Raw genomic sequence first — 25,319 nt, 5'->3', positions numbered from 1 at the left:
GCAAATCACATACCGCAGAGCTCTTCTCTGCAGTGCAACAGAGACAGGGTCACCCAGATACATGGCAACTTAACCACTGCTCCTATAAAACAGAGGCAATGGATCTTCAGTAAGAAATAGAAGAGCTAAGGAACATTGACTCTGGATCATGTTGAGTTCAGTCTAAATGTTTTCTATCTTTCCAGTGTAAACACATATACAAATAACACATTTTTAATATATCTACAAAGTGGAAGAAATCCACACATACAGAACTTCTACCTAAACTATTTAAACACTCTTGAATGAAGAATAAGGGATTACGAGTCGACTGTTGCACAGACAAACCATATGCATTCATCTATTCTCCAATAAGTTCCTGTATATGAACAAATCTTTAAGTTCTTTCATCAATTAATATTTGTTACTTCACAGTTCAGCAGAGGTAACTCTAATCTGCAAAGTTTTCATGGATTTTACAAGGTTTACAGGGTTTACAGATTTACAAGTTTTTTTCATTATCTGATAGACAAAAAAAGAAAGACTTCTAGCATAGGATCTCATCCTAGTCTTTTCAGTTTTTACAGCCTAATTATTGCTAGGTGCTCTTCCAAGAGCAATTTTGTATCTGCTTGTAAGGTACAAGAAGTTCACAGCACAAGTGAGAAAGTAATTAAAAAGAACACCACATTATTACCTTATTTTGAAATTGGCCAAATCTGATGAAGGCTAAAGAGATCATACATTGTCAGCTCATGCAAATGTAGATTGTCTGTAGAAGACTCTCACAAGGGAACATGGAATAAGAGAAAAGAAACTGATTCTGATACCTTTGAAGACAAGCTGAAGATGTAAAGCTAATAAAAACGAAAATCTTCCTGCTTATTTCAAGTTATTGATGTTAAATATGTCAAATGGAAAAGGCATAAATGAAATAAAAAATGCTAAGTCACATTAAAAGAAATCATCAGCATCATCTGCCTGAACAAAGAGTCACTGACCACAAGCCTCTGGCTGCAACCATCCAATCAATTATTTATCCACCAAATAGTTCAGCCTTCAAATACATGTAACTCTCCAATGTAGAGATAAAGATGTGGTGTGAGACCATGTCAAAGGCCTTGTACAAGTCCAGGTAGACAACAACAGCTGCTCTTCCTTTGTCCACAGGTACTATCATACCATCACAGGAGGCCACCAGATCAGTGAGGCACAATCTGCTCTTGATGAAGCTGTGCTGGCTGTCTCAAATCACCTCCTTATATCACCTGTGCCTTAATATAGCTTCCAGGAGGATCTGCTCTGCTTCTCAGGTACAGAGGTGGAAGTTCCGGCTGGTGAACCTCACAATTCTTCCTTTCTTAATGGGAGTGATGTTTTCCTTTTCCCAGTCACTGAGGATTCTGCCTGACAGCCATGTCTTCTCAAATACAATGGAGAGTGGCTTGGCAATCACATCAGTCATTTTCTTCACAACCTGGGATGCATGTCATCTGGCCCCATAGCCTTGTACATATTCAGTCTCATGAGGTGGTACTCAGCAAGAAGAGCAAGTCTGAGACCTCAGCCTTCTCCTTCTATCTGTTGAAGCCAGTTCTCCCTTCCCATTTATCACTTCTGACACACACTTTTGCCTGTCCCTCCTGACCAACATACCTGTAGAATCCCTTATTATTTTTCATATCCTTCGCCAAGCTCTGTTCCATAAATGAAGGTATCCTAAGATATTTCAGACATTTACTGTATTGATGGGATACATCATTTTCCACAAGGACTGAAAGTTTCCACAAGGTTCTGAGTTTGCACTTTGTCCAGAGTTGCTCATTATCCTTTCTACTTCTAGAGACTAAACTAGGAAAATGTTAGGCAAAAGCTGAATTGAAACAAAGTAACCTTTGTAAAGTAAAAATAGTATAGATTAATAAAGGGGCTGGAAGCACAGTTTTTCTCTCTTTATTTTGGCAACTTTTCATATACAACTCCCTCCAACCCCCAGCAATTGGAAAATTGAGTTCCATTCCATTTGCTAGTACATCCTGAAGACAACAGTAAAGCCTGCTTTATCCATTTACAGAATCACTTGCTTTCCTTGCAATTGCTGTTAAAATTCACACTGATAACAAAAACACTCGCCTACTCTCAGGCACATACACTATTCCCCCAGTCACTAACCCTTGGTACGCCACCAGATCCCCAGTCATCACTAGGAGCAAGAAGCCAGCAAATCTGGACATCTTGCAGCTCAGCCCCAAGTCATTCAGCACAACAATATTCCCAGATTCAGAATCATTTCACCTTAACCATTAGGATTTCCTGTTCTTATACTTTCCTTCCCAGTAGTTCTACTGGAAAATAAAGCCACAGAAATATCAAGTAATCCCAATACTTATCAGCACTTCACAATTAAATAGCCCAGGGGCTTGTTAAATTCATCTTTTACAGCCTTCTTACAGTTGCTGTAAGAAAAGGAGAGAAAAACCCACTTTCTTCTGTTATAAACTTCATTTTAATAGTATTTATTCATATTGTGGTTTCAAATCAAAACAGTTCTATTTCCATGTCAAAAATCAGAAGTTAGAATAAAAGGTTTACAGACATTGTGTAAATACAAATGAAAAAAAAAAAAAACTAGCAATACTTGCTGTGCATATCTGCTCACAGAGATAAATCCTGAAAGCTGATGAGAGGCACCCTCTTTTCCTAACAGAGCATGTAATTATCTCTTCAATGGGCTCAAATTACATACCGCTCTGGGCTAAAAGACCAGTCTTAGATTGTTCACATAAATTCAGTTCTATCAAAGGTGTAAGATACTGTTGTTAAGTCAAATCAAAATGTTAACCTAAAACATTTAGTGACCTCCAAAACTGAACACCACCCATAAAACTGCTCTTCCATGTATACTAAAAAATAGCTTGGCATGAATTCAGCATCCTGTCATCAGAATACCAGAAATAAATCCTCCTTTTTCCAGTTTAGGCAAAGGGAAGGAAAAAAGGGGGGATTGAGGCAAGAGGGAAGCAGGGTTGTTGCAATCTATTATTATTAGAAAAATAAATTCCAAGATCGATCTCACTATCAATATCTGAAAGTTTAAATTAGCCATAGTCATTTGATGACACAATCTACCAGAATCCTTCTCATCTACTCTTGCCCTTTTTTATTCCATTTACATTACAGCTGATAAAGTGGAAACAACCCAAATGTTATGTAAAACAGCTGCAAATGTGCTTCTAAGCATACAGTGCTTTTACTCATACAGAGAAAATGTTAATGTCTATAAGATCAGTTCACTAGGGAAAAAAGTCAGCTGCTACTATTTATTTACAAGTCAAAAAGAATCCCCAGCCAAACACAGTTCTTGACTGAAATTTGAGTACCAGTTGGTATCCAGTTATTCATTCAATGACAAAAATGCACTATTTTGTGCATCATTTTAATGGTTTTTCCTATGAGTTTCACTGCACTTTTTTCATTTTTATCTCTGCATTGCAGCACTACATATGAGTTGATCAACTCCAGGCCTCTTCAAAACACTTACTAAAACCCATAATACACTTTAGCAGTTTATAGAAAAAAATACCATGTAAATATCAGACTTAAGAATCAGAAATATTAAACATCAAAGTTTGCATACATGTTAAATATGAAAAATGGTATTTGACCAACACTGAATTAGAAAGTGAACTGATAACAGATTAGGAAACGGTCCTATTAAACCTGGAATATTTGACAGTTTACATCTAGAAAGTAAAAAATTATTCAAATTCTTCCATCCACCCACAGACACCGAATGTGAAGTGATACTTTAACTACTATAGCTCTACTTCTATGAAAGAAAAGAAGGAAACAAAATCCATCTATGATTAAGTAATTTCATCTTGAAAACCACCATGGAGTCCTCTTAACTTCCTACAAATTTGCCAAATTTTAATTATTAGCCATCACATTTGTTCCCAAGACTGGAGTCCTTGGGATGAAGGCAGAAGTCATCAGCGGAAATAATTCTGTCATGTATGTGGAAAAATCTCTGATACACTCGTTTCAGAGCAGAGGTTAAAGACCATTTATCTTTAACCAAATTAGTACAACTCTCTTATTTGCATATCTTATCTCCTGCAGATTAACTCTATTTTCCAAAACAACAACAACCAAAACAAAGAAAAAACAATCCTGTGTTGCTTTCCATTCTTTTAGCAGATTCATTTAGCTACTTTTACCTCTATAGCAAGATAAAAATCTAGACAACAGCAGAATATAGATAAAAAAACTTCACGTATCATAAACAATGCCAAATTATGGCTCATAACACTCCAAAGTTTATTAATTATGCCTTCATTTCAGAAAAGTTTTTTTTAGACATTTCCCCTACAAATTCACCTTTCCTTTTTCTGTGTAACAATTGTAGTGTCCGATAAGCCTGAAAACACAGGAATAAAAAAGTCTGAGAGTTGTAGAAATAGTAGCACAACTGTCTTACACTATCACGATACATATTTATCACTCGTGCACAAGTGTTTAATGAGTCTGAATACTTAATCATTTAGTTTCTCTTTCTTTTAATTTCCAGGCATTTCTGCACCAAATAAGAAGGTGCTGTGAATGCATTTTGAGGAGAAATATGAAAGATTTTTGTACCAGGTGAAGCCTACAGAACGACAGGGTACCATGTGCATGTAGCTAGGAAGCTGACAACTAAGCTGTAAAGCTTACTCCTGCAGCTGTCTTCATTCTCTTACTAGGGCTGCACAAGCTATGAAAAGTTCAAATCATAATAAACTATGTTTTCACTTCCCCCCTATAAAAGACATAATCAATCACTTTTATGCTGAAGCATGTATTATACGTAATTACTGCTTTGATGATCAAAAGTGATACTCAATCATAATAGCATTTAAAGAGTTAACTAATGTGTCACTAAGGGCAAATTATTTGCTGTAGGTGTTTCTTACAACAAATATTATTCCTCTTTGTTTGCTTTATTATTTGATGAAGAGATCTTTTAAAAATACTTCCTAGCAGGCAAACTCTCAAACTTCAGAGATTAATTATTGGATACTTTCCCCCTACTATGCATTGCTGCCGTTTCTACTCCCTGGCAGTGATAACTTAGGAGGACTAACATCCTGCTGTTACTTTCTTTTTTTTCTGACAGATTATACATAAATACTCATAATTTGATAGCTGTATATGTAAACACACTTTAAATAAATTTGTATAAAATATGAGAGCTTAGCCAATCTAAATACTATTCCAGTATTTATTCTCACTATTTGTGAGGTCTCCAATTTCTGTAATCACTCTTGTGACTTACAACTCTCAAAATAATCTAAACGACACAGAAGGAGAGAACTTCTGCCACTTCCCTCGGGTCTGCTCTCAGAATAATGCATTATTCATGAGCAAGTCTACCAGGATGTGCTCTTCAGAAGCATCAGGGCAGCTGAATTTTCAAAGTAAAAAACATTAAAATCTTCACAGAAAAACATTCTTGAGACTACATCTGTCCTAATTCCAGTGTATGTCCAACAACAATAAATAAAAACCTGCATTTGTGTGGCTCGCAAATGGAAAGAGTCAGTTTTTGTTCCATAGAATTCAACTAACAGTCAGGGAAGTTATAAGCACACTTGCCATCTGTACTCAAACCCTAATTGTGCGACTGAATTGACTGTATATGGACAGAGATGGTCTCAAAAAGATTTGGATTACAAAAAAGATAAAATGTAACAGATGTGCTCATCAGCAGGCAAGCTGGCATTCACTCCACAGCAGCAGAAGCTTCCAAGATTAAGCAGACTGGAGCAACTCATCTGAGCTTGTGCTTTTTTGTGACTTGCAAATTCATAAGTACCCTAAACATGAGCAGGGGAAAAGAAAAAAGGAAAAAAAGAAAATAAGATGTCTGTCTTTGATAATGGATAAAAGCGCCACTCTGGTTAGAGTCTCAGTCAACCTCCAATTCCCACAGGTGCCCCTGTTGTAGGTATCAGAGCTTCTGTGGGGTCTTCAGACCTGTCAGAACAAAGAGGGAAACACAGCTATGCCAGCTTGGGACTGGGAGTCTTGCATCACCTACGTTGCTCACAGAGTCTTAAGCATCACAGAACCCACAGAAACCCAAGATGACCAAAGGAAGAAAAATCAGACTGCTTTGATTGTGGTCCTCCTCACAGGAGAGCATTGTCCAAAGGTGGCAAAAGAAGCACTGAACTCAGATACACAGCCAGACCACAGCTCCTACTTTGAGGGAAGCTCTTCAACTAGAGCTAAGCATCAGGCACTTCTACTAGAAAAGCAACACTTTCTTCCTGGAAATATGGTGATTTGGAAAAATCCTGGGAAAGCCTCCTTGGGCTCAGAACTGATCTGTTTACTAATAACACGCATGTTTGTTAAGCAAAGGGAAGGGAACTTCTACCATCTCTTCTTTCCAAGTAAAAGTTACCTAAAATCAATAAAAGATTTTTACTACTCTTATTTTTTTAAAACCATGTGCTCCGATGATTTGTAAAACCATAACTTACTATGCATAAAGACCGAGGCAAAGGAGGAAGAAAAAAAATCCACGTTTATGTATTTGTGCAGCTTCTACCAGAGTGGCAAGCACATCCGAATTTTATCCTATTTTACTAGTTCTGAAGAGATTAAAAAAAAAAAAAAGAAATAGTGAAATAGCATTTCCAATAGAAAGACAGAATCTTGGAAGAAGCCCAGTTTCTTCCACTCTACTTCATAAGGTCATGTCATTCACAGATCAGCAAACTGCCAAATACTTCTGAAGCATACTTCAGGAGTGCCAGGTGGCATTATTCAGAACATCTTTTAGGCCTATAGGGTAGGTGGCATTAAAAATGTTATTTTCCATATGAAGTCCTACTTCTGACCAATGGAATGTTTCCTTCACAAAACGTCTGTGTGCATAGAGGTCACAAGGCAGATTAGTTTTTGTTTAATAAGCCTTCAGTCTTCAAATGAAATTGGTACAGTTAGGTGGCAGAATAGTTAAAAAAAAAAATCAATGCATTCTCCTGCTTAAGATTTTAAATGAACCCAAGATAGTTCTCAAAGATTTAATACATCCTTACATAGTCTGACCAACTCCAGCTCTGCAAAACTCAAGTTCTTGGCTCATAGAATTTAATGCCAATTCAGCTTCTAGTCCTGTATGTGTAATATGTGAAGTAGTATGTAGTATCCTGTAGCCTAGTATGTGAACACTTTATTCTACCTGCCACATGCAAGAATAATTTTAAGAACAAGCAGCAAAAATTTTACAAAAGATTCTCCACAGATACTGTCTAGAGAAGAACTGAATATCAGAATTGAATGACAGAATTCAAACACTATAGGAATATGCAAGTTGCAGGCATCAGGACAAAACAGAATGGATACTACTAATATCCTACATAACAGAAGTACTTTTATAATTGCTCTCCTATCTCTACAAAGGGAAATAACATATAACCCACCTTGATGTGACTGGAAGTGAGCTGGCAGAATGAATGCCAGGTGTGAAAGTTGCAGTATTTGATTTTAAATTGTCTTCTCAAATGATCTGGTCAACTCAGGGAAAAAAAAAAATCAGCTAATAAAGATGCTGGCTACTATTACTGCTAAGTATACTGATATCATGCTGTATATCTTTGAGAATGAGTGCATAATTTACACAACTATAGACTCTGAGTGTACCTAATTTATGAAAGGTATTAATTAGCAATTGATGTTTCATAAATCCATTATTCAAAGGGAGGGAAAGAGGAATGGTGATCACCACCAGCTTGCAGCCTGGCTATGAAAGTGTTCCTCTTCTCCTTTCTGCATTGAGCGGAGTGAAAAGTTTTAGATTAACATTCAAGTTATTACGTTCCCATTGCTTAATTTGTATATTGAGCTTCTTTCAATGTTCCTAATTCTATTCCACTTAGCTTTGGGGACAGGCATGGGAACAACATAGGCTAACAGCCCTGAACAGAATTAGCCAGCTATCTGGAAAACAAGAAAATCTTCTCTAACACATGGTCTCCAGGAGGCTGCACAAAGGGAGCTGCCTTATCCAAAAGCTGCCACTTGTACATGGAACAGATTGCTTTCAACAGCAGTCAAACGTCAGAATCTTTAGAAGCAAATCAGCAATATAATATCTCCAGTGTAAGATAATGATTATAATGTGACCAAAACACAGTCAAAAAACACTCGGGCCTAAAATAACCAACATTACTAGAAAATGTTTCTCTTATATAAACACCCCACAATGCCTTTGAAAGTGACTGAAGTAAATTAAGATGAAGGCATGCAGCAGCTGGAGAAAGTCTGGCATTTAGTAGGGGATTCTCACTTGCAGGTCTTATTTCTCTAAAGCCAGCATGAGCAAAGGTCAGTACAAGGTTTTGTTCTTTGAAGATTATTCTGTGCTCTTAATTTTCATCATTCTGAAATAAGAAAAAAAAAACGTTGCGACACCTTGGTATGTTAATAGCAACTTTAATAGTTAGTTATGTGGACTGTAAATTTACAAAATCCCTCAAAATAAACAAACAAAAAACCACATCAATGAGGTACGTCTCTCCCTGTGAAATAGTTCATTATTTACAACCTCAGCTCTGAAAACATTTATTCATGAGCTTATGTTAAAAACTGCACTCAGTACCACAAAAGCCAATGAAGTCATGCAAGTAAATTTATATCTACAAAAGAAACCTGCACATAAATGAGTAAATTGTTTTGAATATACTTTTGTTTTAATAGAATCTTTGTAGAAACAACCTTTATTTTTTTTAATACTTTTAGATGACATAAATAAGAGTGCCTTGGGTCAGAAATGATTCCCTTAAAGGTTAATAACTGGTAAAAACTAGAAAATGAAGGGTAGGTATTTTTATTACTACTACTATTTAATTTAAGACAGAAAACAAGAAACAGTGTTGGGGCGGACCACTGTTGCAAGTGCATTAGTGATTTCAGAAAGCAGGATAGAAGGGGAACAGCAAAAAATGTTAATTGGAACAGTCAATTCTAAAAGAGTAAAGTACAAAGCCAAGAACAAAAAAAATATGAGAAGCTGAGAATTAGTTCACAATAGAGTTCACAATAGAGTTCACAATTCCAACCAATAAAACTGCGTCTGAAATAAGCACCAAGGCATTGTCAGGAGCAAAGCATTGGAATCACTTGACCATTTGAAAATATCAGGTCAAACTTAAGCTGTGACCAGAAACACAAGCAGCAAAGAATGTTGTGCCAAAACCAAAAATTGAAATAAGGCAGCTAGGAGGATCCATAGAACTGCTATCAGCCCCAGTCCAACTCCCAGGAAACCAACAGAGATGGTCCTAACAGAAACTGTTCCCAGACATAAGGCGGCAGCAACTTACAGAAGAAACCACATCCTAAGGCCACAGTGCTCTTGAGCAATGTCTTCTCTGACAAAATATGGGTTTTTAAGACAGCAGCCCAGTTCATTTGCTATGACAAGGCTCTCAACACATGCCAATACAGAAGACCACAGCACTTCTCCTTGTGGTCAAGATGAGGAGATGCTGGATGAGCAGATAACAAGGAATGTGAAAAACTGACTGGGCTTTCAGGCTCAAAAGATAGAGGCCAGTGAAGAAATTCTCTTCAGGTCTGATAGCAGTATAATATTTTCACCAATAACCTAGGCAAAAAGAAGCAGTGCATCCTGAACAAGTCTGAAGACAAAACGGAAAGCAGAAGTGTGGACATGCTGGAAGGCATGGCTGCCAGCCAGAGAGGCTTCAGCAAGCTACAGGGGCATGCAAAGGGAAATGCAAGTCTTGAAAGACTCAGCATTAAAGCAAGTTTAAGGGGAAGACATCTTAACCTTGAACTTTAGAGTGCTCTGTTTTCACCCATGTAACACAATACTTTGCAGAAACCTTGGTTCAAGCTTTAATATGAGTCACAAATCCTGCATTTACAGGCTATGCCGTGACAAAAATCAGTAAAGCAGAACAATGCAGTTAACAATGAAAATTAAGGTGAAACAACAGCAATAAGCTAGAATTACTATTCACGTATGGGAAATGTATGTTTATGTATGCTGATGCACGCTAGCAACTATCAAGATTAGGACTGATTTTGCCCAACTCCCTCCCCAAACCTTGGGGAAAGGGAAAACTTGACTTTCATGTTTTAATGGGAAGCCAGAAAACCCTCTTCATACAGTCATTAGTAACTATAGCTGTCCTTCTGATAAGAAAAACAGATACTTATAATATGCAAATGACAGTTAAACACTATTTTCTGCATTAACAGGTCTGTAGTTTTGCACAAACAGGCTTTGCAGTAGGACTGAATATTGACAAAATCGGAAAAGGATGAATCATAGGAAGACAACTTTGAAGACCACTAATACAAGACAGCCATTCTGGTTTCAGGTTATGCTGTCTCATGAAGCAACATGCATTAGTCACGCAAGATAGTCCATAAAGTTCAACTAAATAGTAATGAAACTGCTAAAAAAATTACTACAGAAATGCACTGGCTTTGAAATGAACAAATCTGCTTATACAGAACTGCGTACAAAAGAAGAATAAGAAAACATATCCATAGAAATTCTCCTTCATGAACTCAGTAATGCATACTGGAATTCTGAACATGTTTTACTATGTATGCTTAAGCAGCATAAAAGTGAACAGAAGCCCTGTGATTATACACCACAGAATTTTTAATAGACATTTAACACTTCGATTCAGAACTCTGATTGGTTCTACCAACTGACTCTCTTAACAGGCTTAAAAAGCTTTTCAGAAAACTTTCAAAAAGTCATCATTTAAGAATACAACACCTTCACTTGAAATGATAGATTTACTGAAAGCTGCAAGAAATTAAATTCTTCTTGTACTTACCATGTCTCAGACATGTTGCTTGAAACTAATGTAGGTACATTAATCATTTGAAATAAACACTTGAAACTGGGACAAAGACAACTAGTTCCTCCCTCATAGAGAATTCACAGACTTGCTGTAAAAATATTTGAATGAAACAAAAGTATGGATATATTGGTTCCACCAGCCCAAAGATTTCTACCTTAATAACCATACTACAACATTTACTAATGGCTAGTTATATAGATAAACATTCAGTACAACTGTTGAAGAAACCAATGCACCTAATCCGCCCTTTCTTGTTGTCACCCCAACTCCTTCCCCAAAAAACACAAGTGTATAGTTGAATAATTAAAAAAAAACAAAAACAACCATGCAATATAATGTCATCTAATTATGCTTCTTCTTTAACATATTTTTCTGCTTATTCTCCACATGGCTTTCACATTTACCTGGATCTTAGTACCAAAAGGACTGATTGCATGTAAAAATATCTAAAAGGAAACAAGATGTATTTCTTTCTCAACTCATGAGGTATGCAGCTTCTTGAGCTGAAATGAAAAAGAAAGTCAGCCTGCATGAGTTGTCATCTTCCTATATTCAAATTTCTGTTGAGAAATTGGAAAGTGATATTGCAGGCATGAACTGACTCATTATTTTAGATAGTCGCTAGCAGTGACTAAAATTTATGGGCAAATCCAGTCAAATATCCACTAAATTCCACTTCAAGAAATGATTATCCATTATTTTCTGCTTTGTTCCATTTTATCTTACATCCTCCAATCCCTTGTCAAATCCAAGTTTATGCCTAACACCACAGACGTTTCCCGTGAGCAGTCATTACAGCACTACTCTCCAGTTAATTTCGCTGAGGATGATAAATTGTAAAGTTATTGTATGATGCCACAAACTTTGATTCTGTAGTCAGTGTTAGGAATAACAAATCAATCAATACTAATGTGACACACCAAAGGTATAAAACATACAAGAGGGCTGAAGAAAAATGGGTAATGAAAATATAAAATAAAGATCTTTGCTAATTTAGAGGAGTCAATGGCAGCTGGGCAAAGTGCTCTAGACTAACCATACCAAATTAGCCACTGTGCACTGCCAACCAGAAACAGTGTCTCTCTCAGGGATCCTCCTGTCTCCTATGCTATGCCCAGTGAGCTGGCACTAAAGCAGATTTATAGAATCAAAACAAATGGGTATTATTCCTGATTCTTGTTTTCTACTGATTACCTTCTGAAAGCTTTGTAATTGAGCCAAAGGTAATTTATAGCCAAAGTTAAACAAAATGATCAACAGGAAACTGCAAAGCATGGCATTTCTTTACAGGGTAGTACTCCAAAAGGTAGACAAAACAAACTGGCTTAGGGAGGCAGCTATAGTAAACTACGCTTCATTAAACACACAAAGACTAATTCTGTTCAGTAAGCTTTTGTTAAATTTCTGCTTCCCTGAAAACTGGTCATAAGAAAGAAAAAGTGAGTTGACTTTAAAGGATTACAGCAGGAAAGCATCTGTTGTTCCACAGACATTCAGTGCATCCATGCTGTTAGCAAAAGGCTGACAGCTTCTCAGTGCTGCAAAGCAAAGAGCTATTTAAGCTGTCCTGCAGTAGGATGGCCAAAGGGGTTCAATGAGCACAGCTTGGAACAAGCTTCTCCAAAACCATACTGTCATCACTGCTCCTGGAACCAGCACTGCAGAAAAAGCATTTCTACCAAATGTACACCTATGAATGATTGAAGAAATGGACAAGCCAACAATTCCATGCAACAGCCAGCGCAAGCAGTTCCTAAAGAATTTTATTCGATGTATGTGCATTCCAAACGAGAACTTCATTCTTCACTACAGCATTTTAGCAGCTCACACAATGCTGGAAGCTCTCAAGGACCTTTACTCCTTCATTCACGCTGCACAGCACTTTCATTTGCTACCTCAAAAATAAAACCTTTTAAACTAACATACTTTCAGTCACCTTACACTCCATTCCATGTAGCCACTAAAAAGATTTGGTTATGTCTGCATGCGTAACTAGATTGACAAGTGCACCTGCAGAAAAAAATTGAGTTTTCTCCTTTCAAGGGCTGCACACACTAGTTTAGTCACTTGTAAGGTTAGTGGAAAGCATCCAAAATTCTGCAGACCAGGGCCAGACACATTGGCAGACAAGAGGACAGCAGGGTTTGTCTTTCAGGTGCTCCTGTCTTAACAGCCACAGTTCCCAATGGCACCAGAGACTACATTCAGCACACCAGCTCGTCCTGAATCCCCTGCAGCCCATCCCTTCCTTAACTGGCATTTAGCTGCCAGAATATGAAAAGGTCCTAAAAAGTAACTACAGACTCTAGGCTAAGAAGCATTTTACTCTTTTCTTAAGAAAAAAAAATTAAAAAATACAACACTTTATTTATAGCCTCTTATTTTCAGGCAGACTGCCCTGGATTAATATTTATACTATTTTTTAACAAACTATTTAAAATAAATTCAGTCAAAACTTATTAAAAATAAATTACACAGTTTTGCAACCTCTGCAGTTTTACTACCGCAGCACCATGTGATTGGCAGCAACATTAGGAATGCAGGTGTTCCAGAGTGCAGATGGAAGAAGGGGCCTTCAGACGGTTTGCCTCAAATCCACTCCAAGCTTTGAAGATAAGGGTATTTCAAACTGCCGCTGAAGGGAAGGGGGGAAGGGGGGAGGGGACAGCAAACAATCTTAACTCTTCCCTTTCAAGAAGTGTTTGACTAATAAGGGTGACGGTCTCCTGTGCAAACTTGATGTTTGAGCCTTCGTTCAAAGTATTCTCAGGAATACATGGGTTCCTTTTATACAGAAAAAAGTAAGTCCACTGCAGCAGTTCCCCATACAGAGCCCTGTACTAATTCCTCAGAAGAACAAGCTAGCCCATACAGAAAATACTGCTCCAGAGACTACCAGTCAACATGGTGCAGGGTGAAAATAAAGCCCTCATAACCCTGCTGAAAAGCTCTTGGATTCTCTTCCTCCACAGAAAAGAACCCCCCCAAAAAAACATTCAGTGCTGCTGAATATAAGCATCTTCCTTACAACCGGTAACAATGAGCATGCCATTTCAGATGCATCTATACGTGCACCCTAACTGCAACTACCCATCCTTAGCCTGGGCTGCTGAAGCCTTTCATCCCATCATGGGCAAAAACTATAACTTGCCTATCTCAGCTCCTTCTAATTAGAGGACAGAACTGAGATGTTGTCTAAATTTAACAGGGATGGCTGGAGCTGGGAATCATACTTCTAGCCCCAAGAGTTCTCAGGGCATATCCACATCCTCCAGCCAGAGTCCACAGCTCCTGGATCCCCCAGGAATCTAGGAACAGGACCCACTGCCTTTCCTCTCTGCAAGTGCTGAGCAACAGCACTCTTCTCATAAGCTCTTTGAAAGCCTTGCAATGGAATACCATCTCTCCAGAAAGAAGATTCAAGAAACATGCATTGCTCCAGCCACCATATTCTACAGTATACATGAACCAGAGCATTTTAAGGGAAATGAAAGCTGAAAGGACAGCATCAAGCATTGTTTTCCCTCTGTGCCCTTCCCTTTCTAGTCATTTATAGCAAAGAATTGGTGGAACACAGAAGGGGAAAAAAGGAAAAAGTCCTGTTACAAGACATACCATTGATGAAGATTACTGCATCATATGTTTTTATAACCTACCTGAAAGCAGTTTTCAAATTCCTCAGGAATTGTGTGTGGGTGCAAGTTAAAATGTATTTATTCCCCTTATATATTTAATCAGCATGATTTGTGACATGCAGGGCTCAATTTAACAGCTGCAGCCTCACTGCTACTGTATCACTAACCACATACCAGACCAAGAAAGTATTATACAAAAAAACCTGAATTTGTATTGCTGAACTTCGTGAGATAAGAAATTCAGAGAATATCTGCAAAACACTTAATTCTGACAGAAAAGCAAACCCACTAGAAAAAGGTGCAGACTCGTTGCCTGGGTCACGTTCAGTAGCTGAAACATGGTTGTATTACAGATGAATAAAAGAACAGAAATGTGGTACTGTCAGAAGGCTTGGAATTGTGAACTTCACACCATCACATGAGGTTCTCAATACAGTGCCTTTCAAACTGCTAGTTTCTATATGGAGTTGTTGACCAATCCACTTGTAGCCCATTTTGTTATCGGTCACTTTGTTTATTCCTTTTATTTAATCTGCTTTGAAGGAAAACTCCTCCTTAGAGGATGCTGTTTCTCCAGCAGCAGCTGTATTCACTACCTTTCAGTCACTGTATATTTGAGTGTTAGATTTAAATTTCAAAAGGTATTCTCAAATTCTATATATTCTAAAAAGAAAGAAGCAATTCCCAACACTCCAGGTTTTACCCTAACTGCACAAAGCCATTACACATTTCCTAACTTTAAAGGTAGGAAGCAGGGTTAATTTTTTTGAACTAAACTGCATCATAACTAAACCTAGCGAACAGTTAAGGGGAAAATACAGGAAAGACAGATTGATTTTATAGTTAGTAAGTCTTCAGAGATGACAAAAGATTTTCTTTGAAGTTTGAGGAATGCAGGTATAACTGCATTTGATAACTCCTGCTTTGCTGTATGCAGCCATATTTGTCTTAAAAGTAATCCTTAGCATATTTAAGCATTTTACTGATAAAAGATAGGATAACCTGAAATTATTCAAATTAAATTTGAATGGTCCAAGAAGCCCTTAATGATGTCTAATCTCTTTCTTTCTTGAGAATTTGGATGCGTTTTCCAAGAGGCTGTTGAAACAACTCTTCAAATGAGCCTAAGAAACTTCTTAAGTCTCAAAGACATTTGGAACAAGAGAGTAACCAGATCCAACTTAAAGGCAGGAAATAAATGTAGTAAATAATCCCACTTAGCAAGTTCATGTAAAACCCACAAACCCCTGAGTTGTGAAAATGAAACCCAGTATGCTGTATACATATGAAGTTTGTGTTATTTTAAATACTTATTTCACAGAACATTCCTTTGCAATATCACTTTTAAAGACATTGAGATTCTAGTAATTATTTTAAAAGCTTTCAGGTTAAAAACCTTGAGAATCCTTTTACTGAATGTAATGCCTAGAGTCACCACATTCTCTTAGTTCTAGTTGCAAACTGCCTTAATGTTGATTATTAACCATCTCATTTAGAAACTTCACATCTGAAAAAAATAGAGAAACATTAATTTGTGGAGAGATTTGAATTCATGTATGCTCCTTCACATGTAGTATAAGCAACAAACTAAATTACACATGATTTTAAAGGCAAAACTAAACATCTGTATTCCACCAGTTAACAGCTTATAAGACTAAAAAGTACACCACTAAACAAATGCAATATATGCATTTTACCAATTGCCTAATGATATTGCTTCATAACATCCAAGCAGCTCTTATTTTAATGTTCCTGGAGAGGCAAATTAAGAGCAGCATTCCACAAGACAGGAGAATACAGCTATTACCCAAACTTATTTGGGTGCTTGAGTAATAAAATAGCCACACCAGAATTTATTCTAAATGACCATGACCTCAACTGCTATTAAAAAGAGAGAAAGGCAAACAAAAAAAAAAAAAAAAAAAAGTTATTGTAACTTATTAACATTACTTTACATTACCACATTACTACATTAACATTAACATATGCTTTGCAATGAAATTTCCTACATGGGGAATCCTCACTGGAATACTAACATTTCTTTCTTGAAAGCTTCATCTGGCTTAGCAGAAAGTAAGAAGATTGCATTATACTACAGATAATACACCCTAAATGTTAATGCACAACTACCGTAGAGTTTTATGCTAACCACATTACTTAATTCAGTTAATAAAATTCATTTTTGAAGGATTGTATTTACAGTAGCTATTGAAAATTAATTTTATAAATAGCAACTATATATATTTGTGCGTACATACAAATGTCTGTATATAAATAAATCAATGTATAAACGTACATAATTTTAAAAATATTCCTTATGGTAGGAAAAGGGGTTAAGCCCTTAACCAGATTTTAACGTGCAGCAATTTGTCCTATCATTTTCAAAAAAATGGGTTTATACAGAAGGCTGGAATTATTTATCAGAATAAGAATATGAATTGAGATTTCAAACACTCATGAAATCATCTTAGCTGGCTGGACAATGTCCCACTGTGATTAGTTCCTGGAGGGCAAGATTGCACACAGTGTGAATTTTAGGATAACTGCATTGAGCAGCAACGATTCCAGTGCACCTCACATTTAGTTTGCTGCTCTTGGAGAGAGGTCACACATCAGTGAGCTCTCCTGGCTGCAGTTTTCTTATGAAAAAGGCAATGCCTATTCATGCTTTTTTTTTTTTTTTTTTTAATGAAGATTCGATGCGACTTATCATAAAACAAGGATGAACACCAACAGCACAGTATTTTGCATTTTCCAGTTAATGCTGAGTGATATAAGCGTAAAGTAAATACAAAGCTATAATTCTTTCTTAGTGCTCTGGGAGCCAAGGCCTCAACAGCATCTTTTACCAAATCTCTCAAAGGGATGGGGTTAACAGATGCTCTACTCTCTGTCTAACGTGGTTCTTAATGGGTTTTAAATACCATTCTGAACTGTGTTTAATAAAAACCACATATTTTAGATTTTTCCCACTCTGCTTCCTTCAGGAAGATAAAGGTTAAAACATCTGTCTTAGAACAGATGCCAAGCTCTTTGTAGGATATTGTGCTTTTGTAGCGTAATTGTATGTATAAAAAAATATTGCCTCATTCTGTATTTCTAAAATTAATGCAGAGATAGAAAGTGAAGTAATTCTGACAGAAATCTGAAGGGAAGCATATAAACCAGCAATCTCTCAGATTACACCCCCTGTCCTACTCAGAGGTCTTTAAATTATTATCAGCAGCTTCACTGAAAGCAACACTTGATAAGAGAAAGATGATGTATATTCTACCACTTCACACTGGAAATAAACACTCTATAAGGTCCCTTGACAGTTTTCATCTTAAATAGCTCTTGGGATGGATGCATAACAAACAAATATACAGCAATCACAGCTTTTACCATCTCCTTAATATACTTCAAATTTGAAGTTCTGAACAACACACAGCACAAGATGCCTCTTCAGAACAAACATACAAGACAGTACTAGCTTAAAGTTTTCAAGAAACTAGTGCACAAGTTCAGATAGCTGGCGGTCACCAGTTCTATTTCTTCTTAACCAAAGGGAACTCTGAAGTACACTCACATGAGCAACTTTGAATTTCAATGAATGTGTAGCAGTGGGAGAGGAAATCACTTTTAAAGGTCTGGCAAGGCCACAGAAACCTCATCACCCAGCGTAGGAAACATGTATCAAAAGCTCACTCCATCAATCTTCTCCATCTCATTACCTTCTGAGTGGACGCAGTACAGGTCTGTCTAACATTACATGAAATAAGTTCAGCAGAGCAGTAAACATCTACTGTTTTTCCTCATGATACTATTCACACCTTTTGTACTTTCCATCTCCCTCCCACCTTTTAACAGGAACTTGAGACAAAAAGAATCTTTACAAAAAGGTAATCCTTCCAGAAGTAGCATGAGTTGTTCACATCTTAGTTCTATACTTCAGTTAAAACATCAGCTTTGCAAGTGCATAATCTATCAGCGTTTTGCACAAAGAACATAGTTTATGAAAATTTCAGACTATGAAACTTTATCAGTGTTACTATTCTAACATGCACGTAATGCAACAAAAGCAGGTCTTGTACGTGCATTTTTGTTGCCATCATTTGAAGACCTGGTCCTGCTTAGTGGTGTGAACCTTAGTGAAGCTAGTCACTGTTTTCAACTTACTTCAAACTGAAGGATACCAACACATGGGCTTTTTTTTTTTTTTTTTAATCTATGGGTAAGAATGGATTTAAAAGAAAAAGCATCAGAAAATATCATTATCTCATTAAGAAAATATATGTCAATCAGTTCACTTCATGCATGACTGAGTGCATGGCATTAGGTCTAATCAACACTTAGAATGGTCACAATTCTCCCCCTATAAACTTAAAATTCTGTTGTCACTGACAATGTTCCACCCAGAAACCTGGCAGAAGCCATCATAACATTTGCAAGTTTCTCCTCATGCAAACTGTAGATTCCAAAAATAGGAAAAACAAACAAACAAAAAGAAGCAACGGTTTAAATACATAATAATATGACTTCTTGAATAACAACTAGGGCTTTGAAAGACAATCTGTGGAAACATTTCTTTTTAAACAAAATTTTAAACATGAATTTTAACATATGTCACTGCATAAAATACTATACAACAAAGTTTCTTTTTTTTTTTTTTTTAAGTTGCTGTTTTTCCTTTTTCTTTATGGGATGTCTTCTAAATCCTTTTACTTTATATAAAATGCTTCTGTCAAAAGATTTTCCTGAAGTACAGATGAATGGTTTAAGTAAGTTGGACTTTAAAGCCTTTCAAGACTAACACATGCATTCACTCTAATCCACTCTAAGGGAGTCTTTTGCCATAACCCACGATTAGGATCTGCAATTCAATCATAATATTGAATAACCCAGAAATTTGCTCAAGACTCTGCATTTGTACTAAGGCCTTATCCTTAACCTACAGTAGTTGCTTTTGTGATTTCTTAGGTGATGTACACCTAAGCTACAGAAAGAAAAAAAAAAATTGTCAGCAGAGCATAGGAATACACAAATCTCCCCCATATTCAGAAGAATTCAATAGAAAAAAAAAAACCATATTCATTATTAAAATAATATGAGCACTGGAAGACAGCAGTTAACCTCACAAGAAATATCACTGACGCTTCAAAAGTCTGTTACCTTGTAACCTTTATTTCTGGAGACATTAAAAAAAAAAAAAAGTAGATTCTTAACAAAAATCACTGAGAAACAACTCTGCAACAGAATTTTACAAGAAAAGAAGTTCAAGTTTTTCAAGTTTACAGTGTCAAGCAATGTGCTACACAAGTACATTTCCTCCGTATTCCATGTGTATTTAGCAAAAAATGCAAGTAACTGCAGTACAAGTTGGTCTGCCTTAGTCAAAGCTTAACTTGTCCCAGTGCCAAAACATAATTTCCTGATGCTAAGAAAAACTAGTTTGTATTTGACATTCTGAGGAAAACATAACTCATATCCTTAAGATATGAGTTATTCAGAAAACTTGTATGTATATGCCATGTTACAGAAAAATATACATATCAGTATTTATTGTTTCGCCTTATCCGAGAAGACATCTTTATGTGCATCTTTTCTCCTGAATCTGCCATTTATTTCATTCTTCCATTCCTCCATAGAAGTGGAAAGAAACCAGTGACCTTCTGTTTCCTCTTATTTCCACACCCTCTCTGACCAGTTCTCACATTCCTCCTTTCCATTTAAGCTGTATTCCCTTTCTTACCCTTTTATATCTGAAAGCATGGAAGCCACCCTCAACCACTCTAGTAGCCCTTTCTAGCATACTACTTTTCTTTAGAAATTTTTCAGCTTCACTTTGAGATTCAGAATCAAATCTCTAGTAAGCAACCTCACAACATTCCTCAGGCAACAACCTTATTGCTCAAAAAAACTTCCCAATATACTATTTGGGAAAATGAAAACACAGAAGACAGATAATTCATATTTTAACCTAGATACAGTATAACAAAGAGAAATAGGCTGAGAGAGCTGGAGCTGCTCAGCCTGGAAAAGAATAGGCTCCAGGGAGTCCTGAGAGTGGCCTTTCAGTATCTAAAGTGGGGCTACAAGAAGGAAGGGGACAGACTCCTCAGCAGGGTCTGCAGTGACAGGAAAAGGGAAGTGGCTTCAAACTAGAAGAGGAGAGCTTTAGATCAGATATAAGGAAGAAGGTGTTTTTTTGTTTGTTTGTTTCCTTTAAACACTAAGGATGGTGAGGCTGTGGAACAGATTGCCCACAGAGGTGGTGGTTGCCCCATCTCTGGAGACACTCAGAGTCAGGCTAGACAGGGCTCTGAGCACCTGACCTAGTTGTAGGAGTCTCTGATCATTGCAGGAGAGTTGAACTAGTGGCCTTTAAGGGCTTGTTCCAACTCAAACAACTCTATGATCCAAGGAAATTGTTCAAGTCTTATCTGCAGTTGGATAGGAATCCAGGCAGCAGGAACAAGAGTGGATGAGTATAATGATGTAATGGTATAACGTGATGAAAAGTACAGTGACAGTAGCGGGGTGGCACAATCCTAGGCTGTAGCAAATGAGAATAAGCCCACATGCAGCAGCTGTGGACACAGAAACAAAGGGAAAAAAAGACTACTTACCTTTAGAAAGACTCCCAGATCTCTAGCAAGAGAACCCCTCACCTCCACTGCCAACCCTAAATGAGGTCTGGAAAGGGGTGGATCCTGACTCCACCCCTTCTGGTCACTCAGGTACATTGCATTGCATGCACCTGAGCTCCCCTGGGTTGGCCCTGCCTTCCCAACAGGTGCTCAACCACTGTTTCAGGCTGACTTAGCATTTCCACTACAATGAGAATATAGCATTAAGAAGAAAAAAAACACAATTGTCCAGCTTATCTCTGGGCACTGAGCACACAAAGGAGGAATGCCACCAACACCTCTTTCTGTGCTTAACAGAAATAAAATGCTCCAACTGCATGAGGAGAGGACAAAATTGGAGTTCACTATCCTGTTCAACTGAACTGTTGATCTCTAGAACTTCAGATTTTTGCAGTCATGAAACCAATTGAGAACACGAGCACTGCCTCCCCGCAGGAGGTCCATTAGGTGCATGTGAGGCTTTTTGGTGGAATCAGTATATTACAACAGCATGGTCAGAAGCCAGCATTAATTCACTATCCTGAGGAGCTAAGCTCCACCACATGGAGACTGAATAGAGACTTCAATTCTTTCCATTTTTGTTTAATGCAAACTATCCTCCAGGGTTCTCTAAGGAAGAAATGTTTTCAAGAATTATTTTCTATGTCTTTGCTGCCTCCTCAGTGAAAGCCATATCTCCAGAGAGGCCCCAACACTGCACAAGATGCACCACCCACTGGTTTGCTGGCTTCTTAAAATCCTTCTGTGAAGGACTGCTTAGGGGGTAGAGCTGAGAATGATAGTACTGGCTCAGACAAGATAAATATCCATTACTCTATCTGCCCATGGTCTGCAAATTTGTGTTTTGTTATACATACATATAGAGAGAGGGATTCAGACATTAGATAAGAGAGCCATGATTTTCAGGGCACCTAATTAAGCCTGAAACTTAGTGCAGTATATTGCAATGACTATGTGATGACCCAGCAGGTGTTCTGAGTCACTAGGATAGTTTGGATGCTGTGAAAACATCCTCAGGCAGAACCCGTCAAGAGCAAAGCAACTGAACAGAGCAAAATCATAACTGACACATGCAGTAGGTGGCCGCATTTCTGCTCTGTGGACACCCCACACTGACCTGCAGCGCTGTCTTGTGCTGGCTTTTAAGACCTCACTTCAGCCCTGATCCAGTCACAAAGCTACAGGAGCCAGCAAGTCCAAATAGTGCAACTGTAGCCATGCAGAGCAGCAGGTGAGAAAAGAAGCTATCCTTTAATTTCCTGGGAAAGAGTTCTATCTTTTCCACATTAAATCAGTATCAGCTCTAAATCCCAAGTAATGAAGTACATAATGCAATAGCGGCACTTTTCTGAAAGCTGAGATTAATGCAGACAAAAATTTAAAACTAGCTAAAAAAATATTCAACAAACCTTGTCCTGTTTCACTGGATCTGTGGGGGCCAGAGAGGGACCCCCACAAATAAGCACCATAGCTTCTCATATACACCCTTTCCCCAAAAGCTAATAAGATTCAATGTTTGAATTGCAAAGCTTTGAATAGAGCAACTTTAAGCTGATAAATGTGTGACTAATTCATGGATTATTTAAATAGCATGCACAATATTATACAGACGCTGCTCAGATTTCTAGTGCTAAGGATCAGTCCATGCTCTTTCAGTGAATTCTTGCTTTTACAGGGATAGACATTAATATTTTGTAACCAGTCTGGAATGGAATGGCTTACAACATTGAATTTCAAAAGCATTGCTAGTTTTGTGTGTGCTTACATATTTATGGGCCTAAAAATTCAACCATATGCACAAATTTAAGATTCTGTTACCCAAAATATATAGTACAGTAAACATCAACTGTCACTTCACTACATTTGTTACTTCTGAAAGCTTTACTTGGTTCTAGAGATGCTCAAAGGCTTTTCTTCAAAGTAGTCAGCCAAAACACACCAAGTTTTGCTGTTATATCATTTTCCACAGAAATATATATATATATATATATATACATACATGCTTTTATGTATTTATATATAAATACACACAGCCATGGAGGAAAAAAATCTGAATCACTTCTTTGGTCTAAATCTGCAGGGTAGACATGATCTTACAGCACACAGCAACATGAATGCTCTTTTAGATAGATGGACGTAGTATAGGACCATGGTTTATCAGTTTAACCTGATCCTATAAGCTCTGAGTCAGTCAATTCATTGGTATTAACTCCGCTGGCCGTATAGGACCCCGCTACATGTATGCATCTGTATGCCACAGATCAGAGGCCAACTGCCTCAACATGTATGCCCAGAAGGACTTTGTTCTTGCCTTCTAGGGGATAATAATGCTTGGCTGGGCAGCACTGTGCTGTTTTGCCTCCGAAGAACATCATTCACTTGCCTCTGGTGCCAGCGCAGGATTGAGAGCCTGTCTTTGATGAGAAAATAAATATCTTTTCCATTTTACATCTTTTTAATCACTCCAGTTTAATATCTCCTTGACTTAAAGCAAGAAAATTCTCCTTTTACAGTATTTTGCAATGAGTTTATGTAATAGATGGCTTCCACGAGAATCTGGCTATAATGGCCTTCAAAGAGTTGCTTACAAGAAAACAGGGGTTTTCATAGGCTTGTCATGCAATGAGAGTTTTGTGGTCACTGGAAATCTACATGTTCATCTACACTGCAGTTCTTAACAGGACCATCACACTAACAGTGCACTTTTCTACTTACACAACAGACCAAACAAGACAAAGATATGAAAAGATTATCGGGAAAAAAAAATAGGAAAAGGAGAAAAGCACATAGAAGCATTTAGAAATAGGGGATATTTACATCAAGGCAAACTGAAAAATTTGTAAGTGTAACTCTGACATCCAGTGGGTACATCACCCTCACTGTAAGCTGCAACCCTTGTTTGAAAAGCTGCAAGATATAAAATTTGTGACAACTAAATTCAGCTTTGAGTTGGGATAACACTGTGACAGTCAACGCAAACCCTCAGTTGGTTACATTTTTAACTTCACCCAGACTGCAAAAGACAACATTTTGAAAGCCCTGATCAACACTGTCTCAGTTTATTTTCTTTCCATTTAGATAAGGCAAAAAAAGCTTTTTTTGTGAGATGAAAACAGATCACCAGAAAAGCCATCAAGTTACAGCTTCCAGCATGTCTATTTTACAGGCCTGTCCTCCAGCTGGTAAGAACATTAAAGCTGTTGAACTATAATGTTGTTTATCCACATTTACATTTAAGAGTTTACAACATTCACACATCATACTGCAGTATGCTCATACAACAGAAAATAAGTCCACATTTGCTACTTTATCTTCACTGGTATGCTAGACGTCAAAATATGAAGGAGATTTTATTATTTAACATCCACATTTGTAATAGCTCTTAAAAAAGCCCTATGCATTTTACACAGTAAGTGTTGAATTTTAATTTCATACTTTTATATTAGAACCCAAGCTGTTACAAATGATTACTAGATATAAGATTTATTTTGTTTGCATACTTCTAGAATGCAAATTAGAATTCTAAAATCTACAAACAGTTGTATTTCAAATTTGATAAATTACTAAGACAAATACTCAGACATGACTATTTCTGCAATGTCTGGAGTAAAAAAAAAAAACTTTAAGTGTTAAGTAGTGCTTATATGTATTACTTGTCGCACTGGAGAAATTATCTGTTCTGTATTTCAGTTTTGTTCTCAATAAAGGACCTGCTGTAAAAAAAAAAGAACTACTGAGAGTCTCCCAGACAGTGAGCTACAGGTTCACAGTAGGCTTTATTCAAGCAAGAAACAAACTGACTGGGATGAGGAAAGCAAAGATTGAACAAAGAAGTCAAGAGGCTGAAATGACACTGAACAGAGTACAGCTACTTAAGTTTGTATTTATCACGTTGAATAAGATGATCAAAATGCAGTCCATCAGCAGCAATACTTCTATCTACTGATACTGAAATGTATCAGATCAGCAATCACTTAGAGCATGGCTGTCTGACCTTTTGGCTTGCCTGGGCCACATTAAGGGAAGAGGAATCATTTTGGGCCACATATAAAATACATAATAGATAGTCATTATGTGAATGTGTATAAGTAACAAATCTTATTTTATTTTTTTTTTTTTATTAAAACAAACAAAGAAAAGAGCAACAAAAACACTGAAGCCATGCTGGAATAAAAATA

The 25,319-nt window shown here is 37.2% G+C and overlaps 1 protein-coding gene across 2 annotated transcripts in view; it reads right to left on the bottom strand.

The window, feature by feature from the left end:
* Positions 1-25,319, bottom strand: part of PDGFC (platelet derived growth factor C) — a 116,827-nt gene that overhangs the window by 66,791 nt on the left and 24,717 nt on the right. The window lies entirely within an intron of this gene.

Source organism: Gallus gallus, chromosome 4, assembly GCF_016699485.2.
Source record: "Gallus gallus isolate bGalGal1 chromosome 4, bGalGal1.mat.broiler.GRCg7b, whole genome shotgun sequence".
Lineage (NCBI taxonomy): Eukaryota > Metazoa > Chordata > Aves > Galliformes > Phasianidae > Gallus > Gallus gallus.
This window is presented reverse-complemented; position numbering and strand designations above follow the sequence as displayed.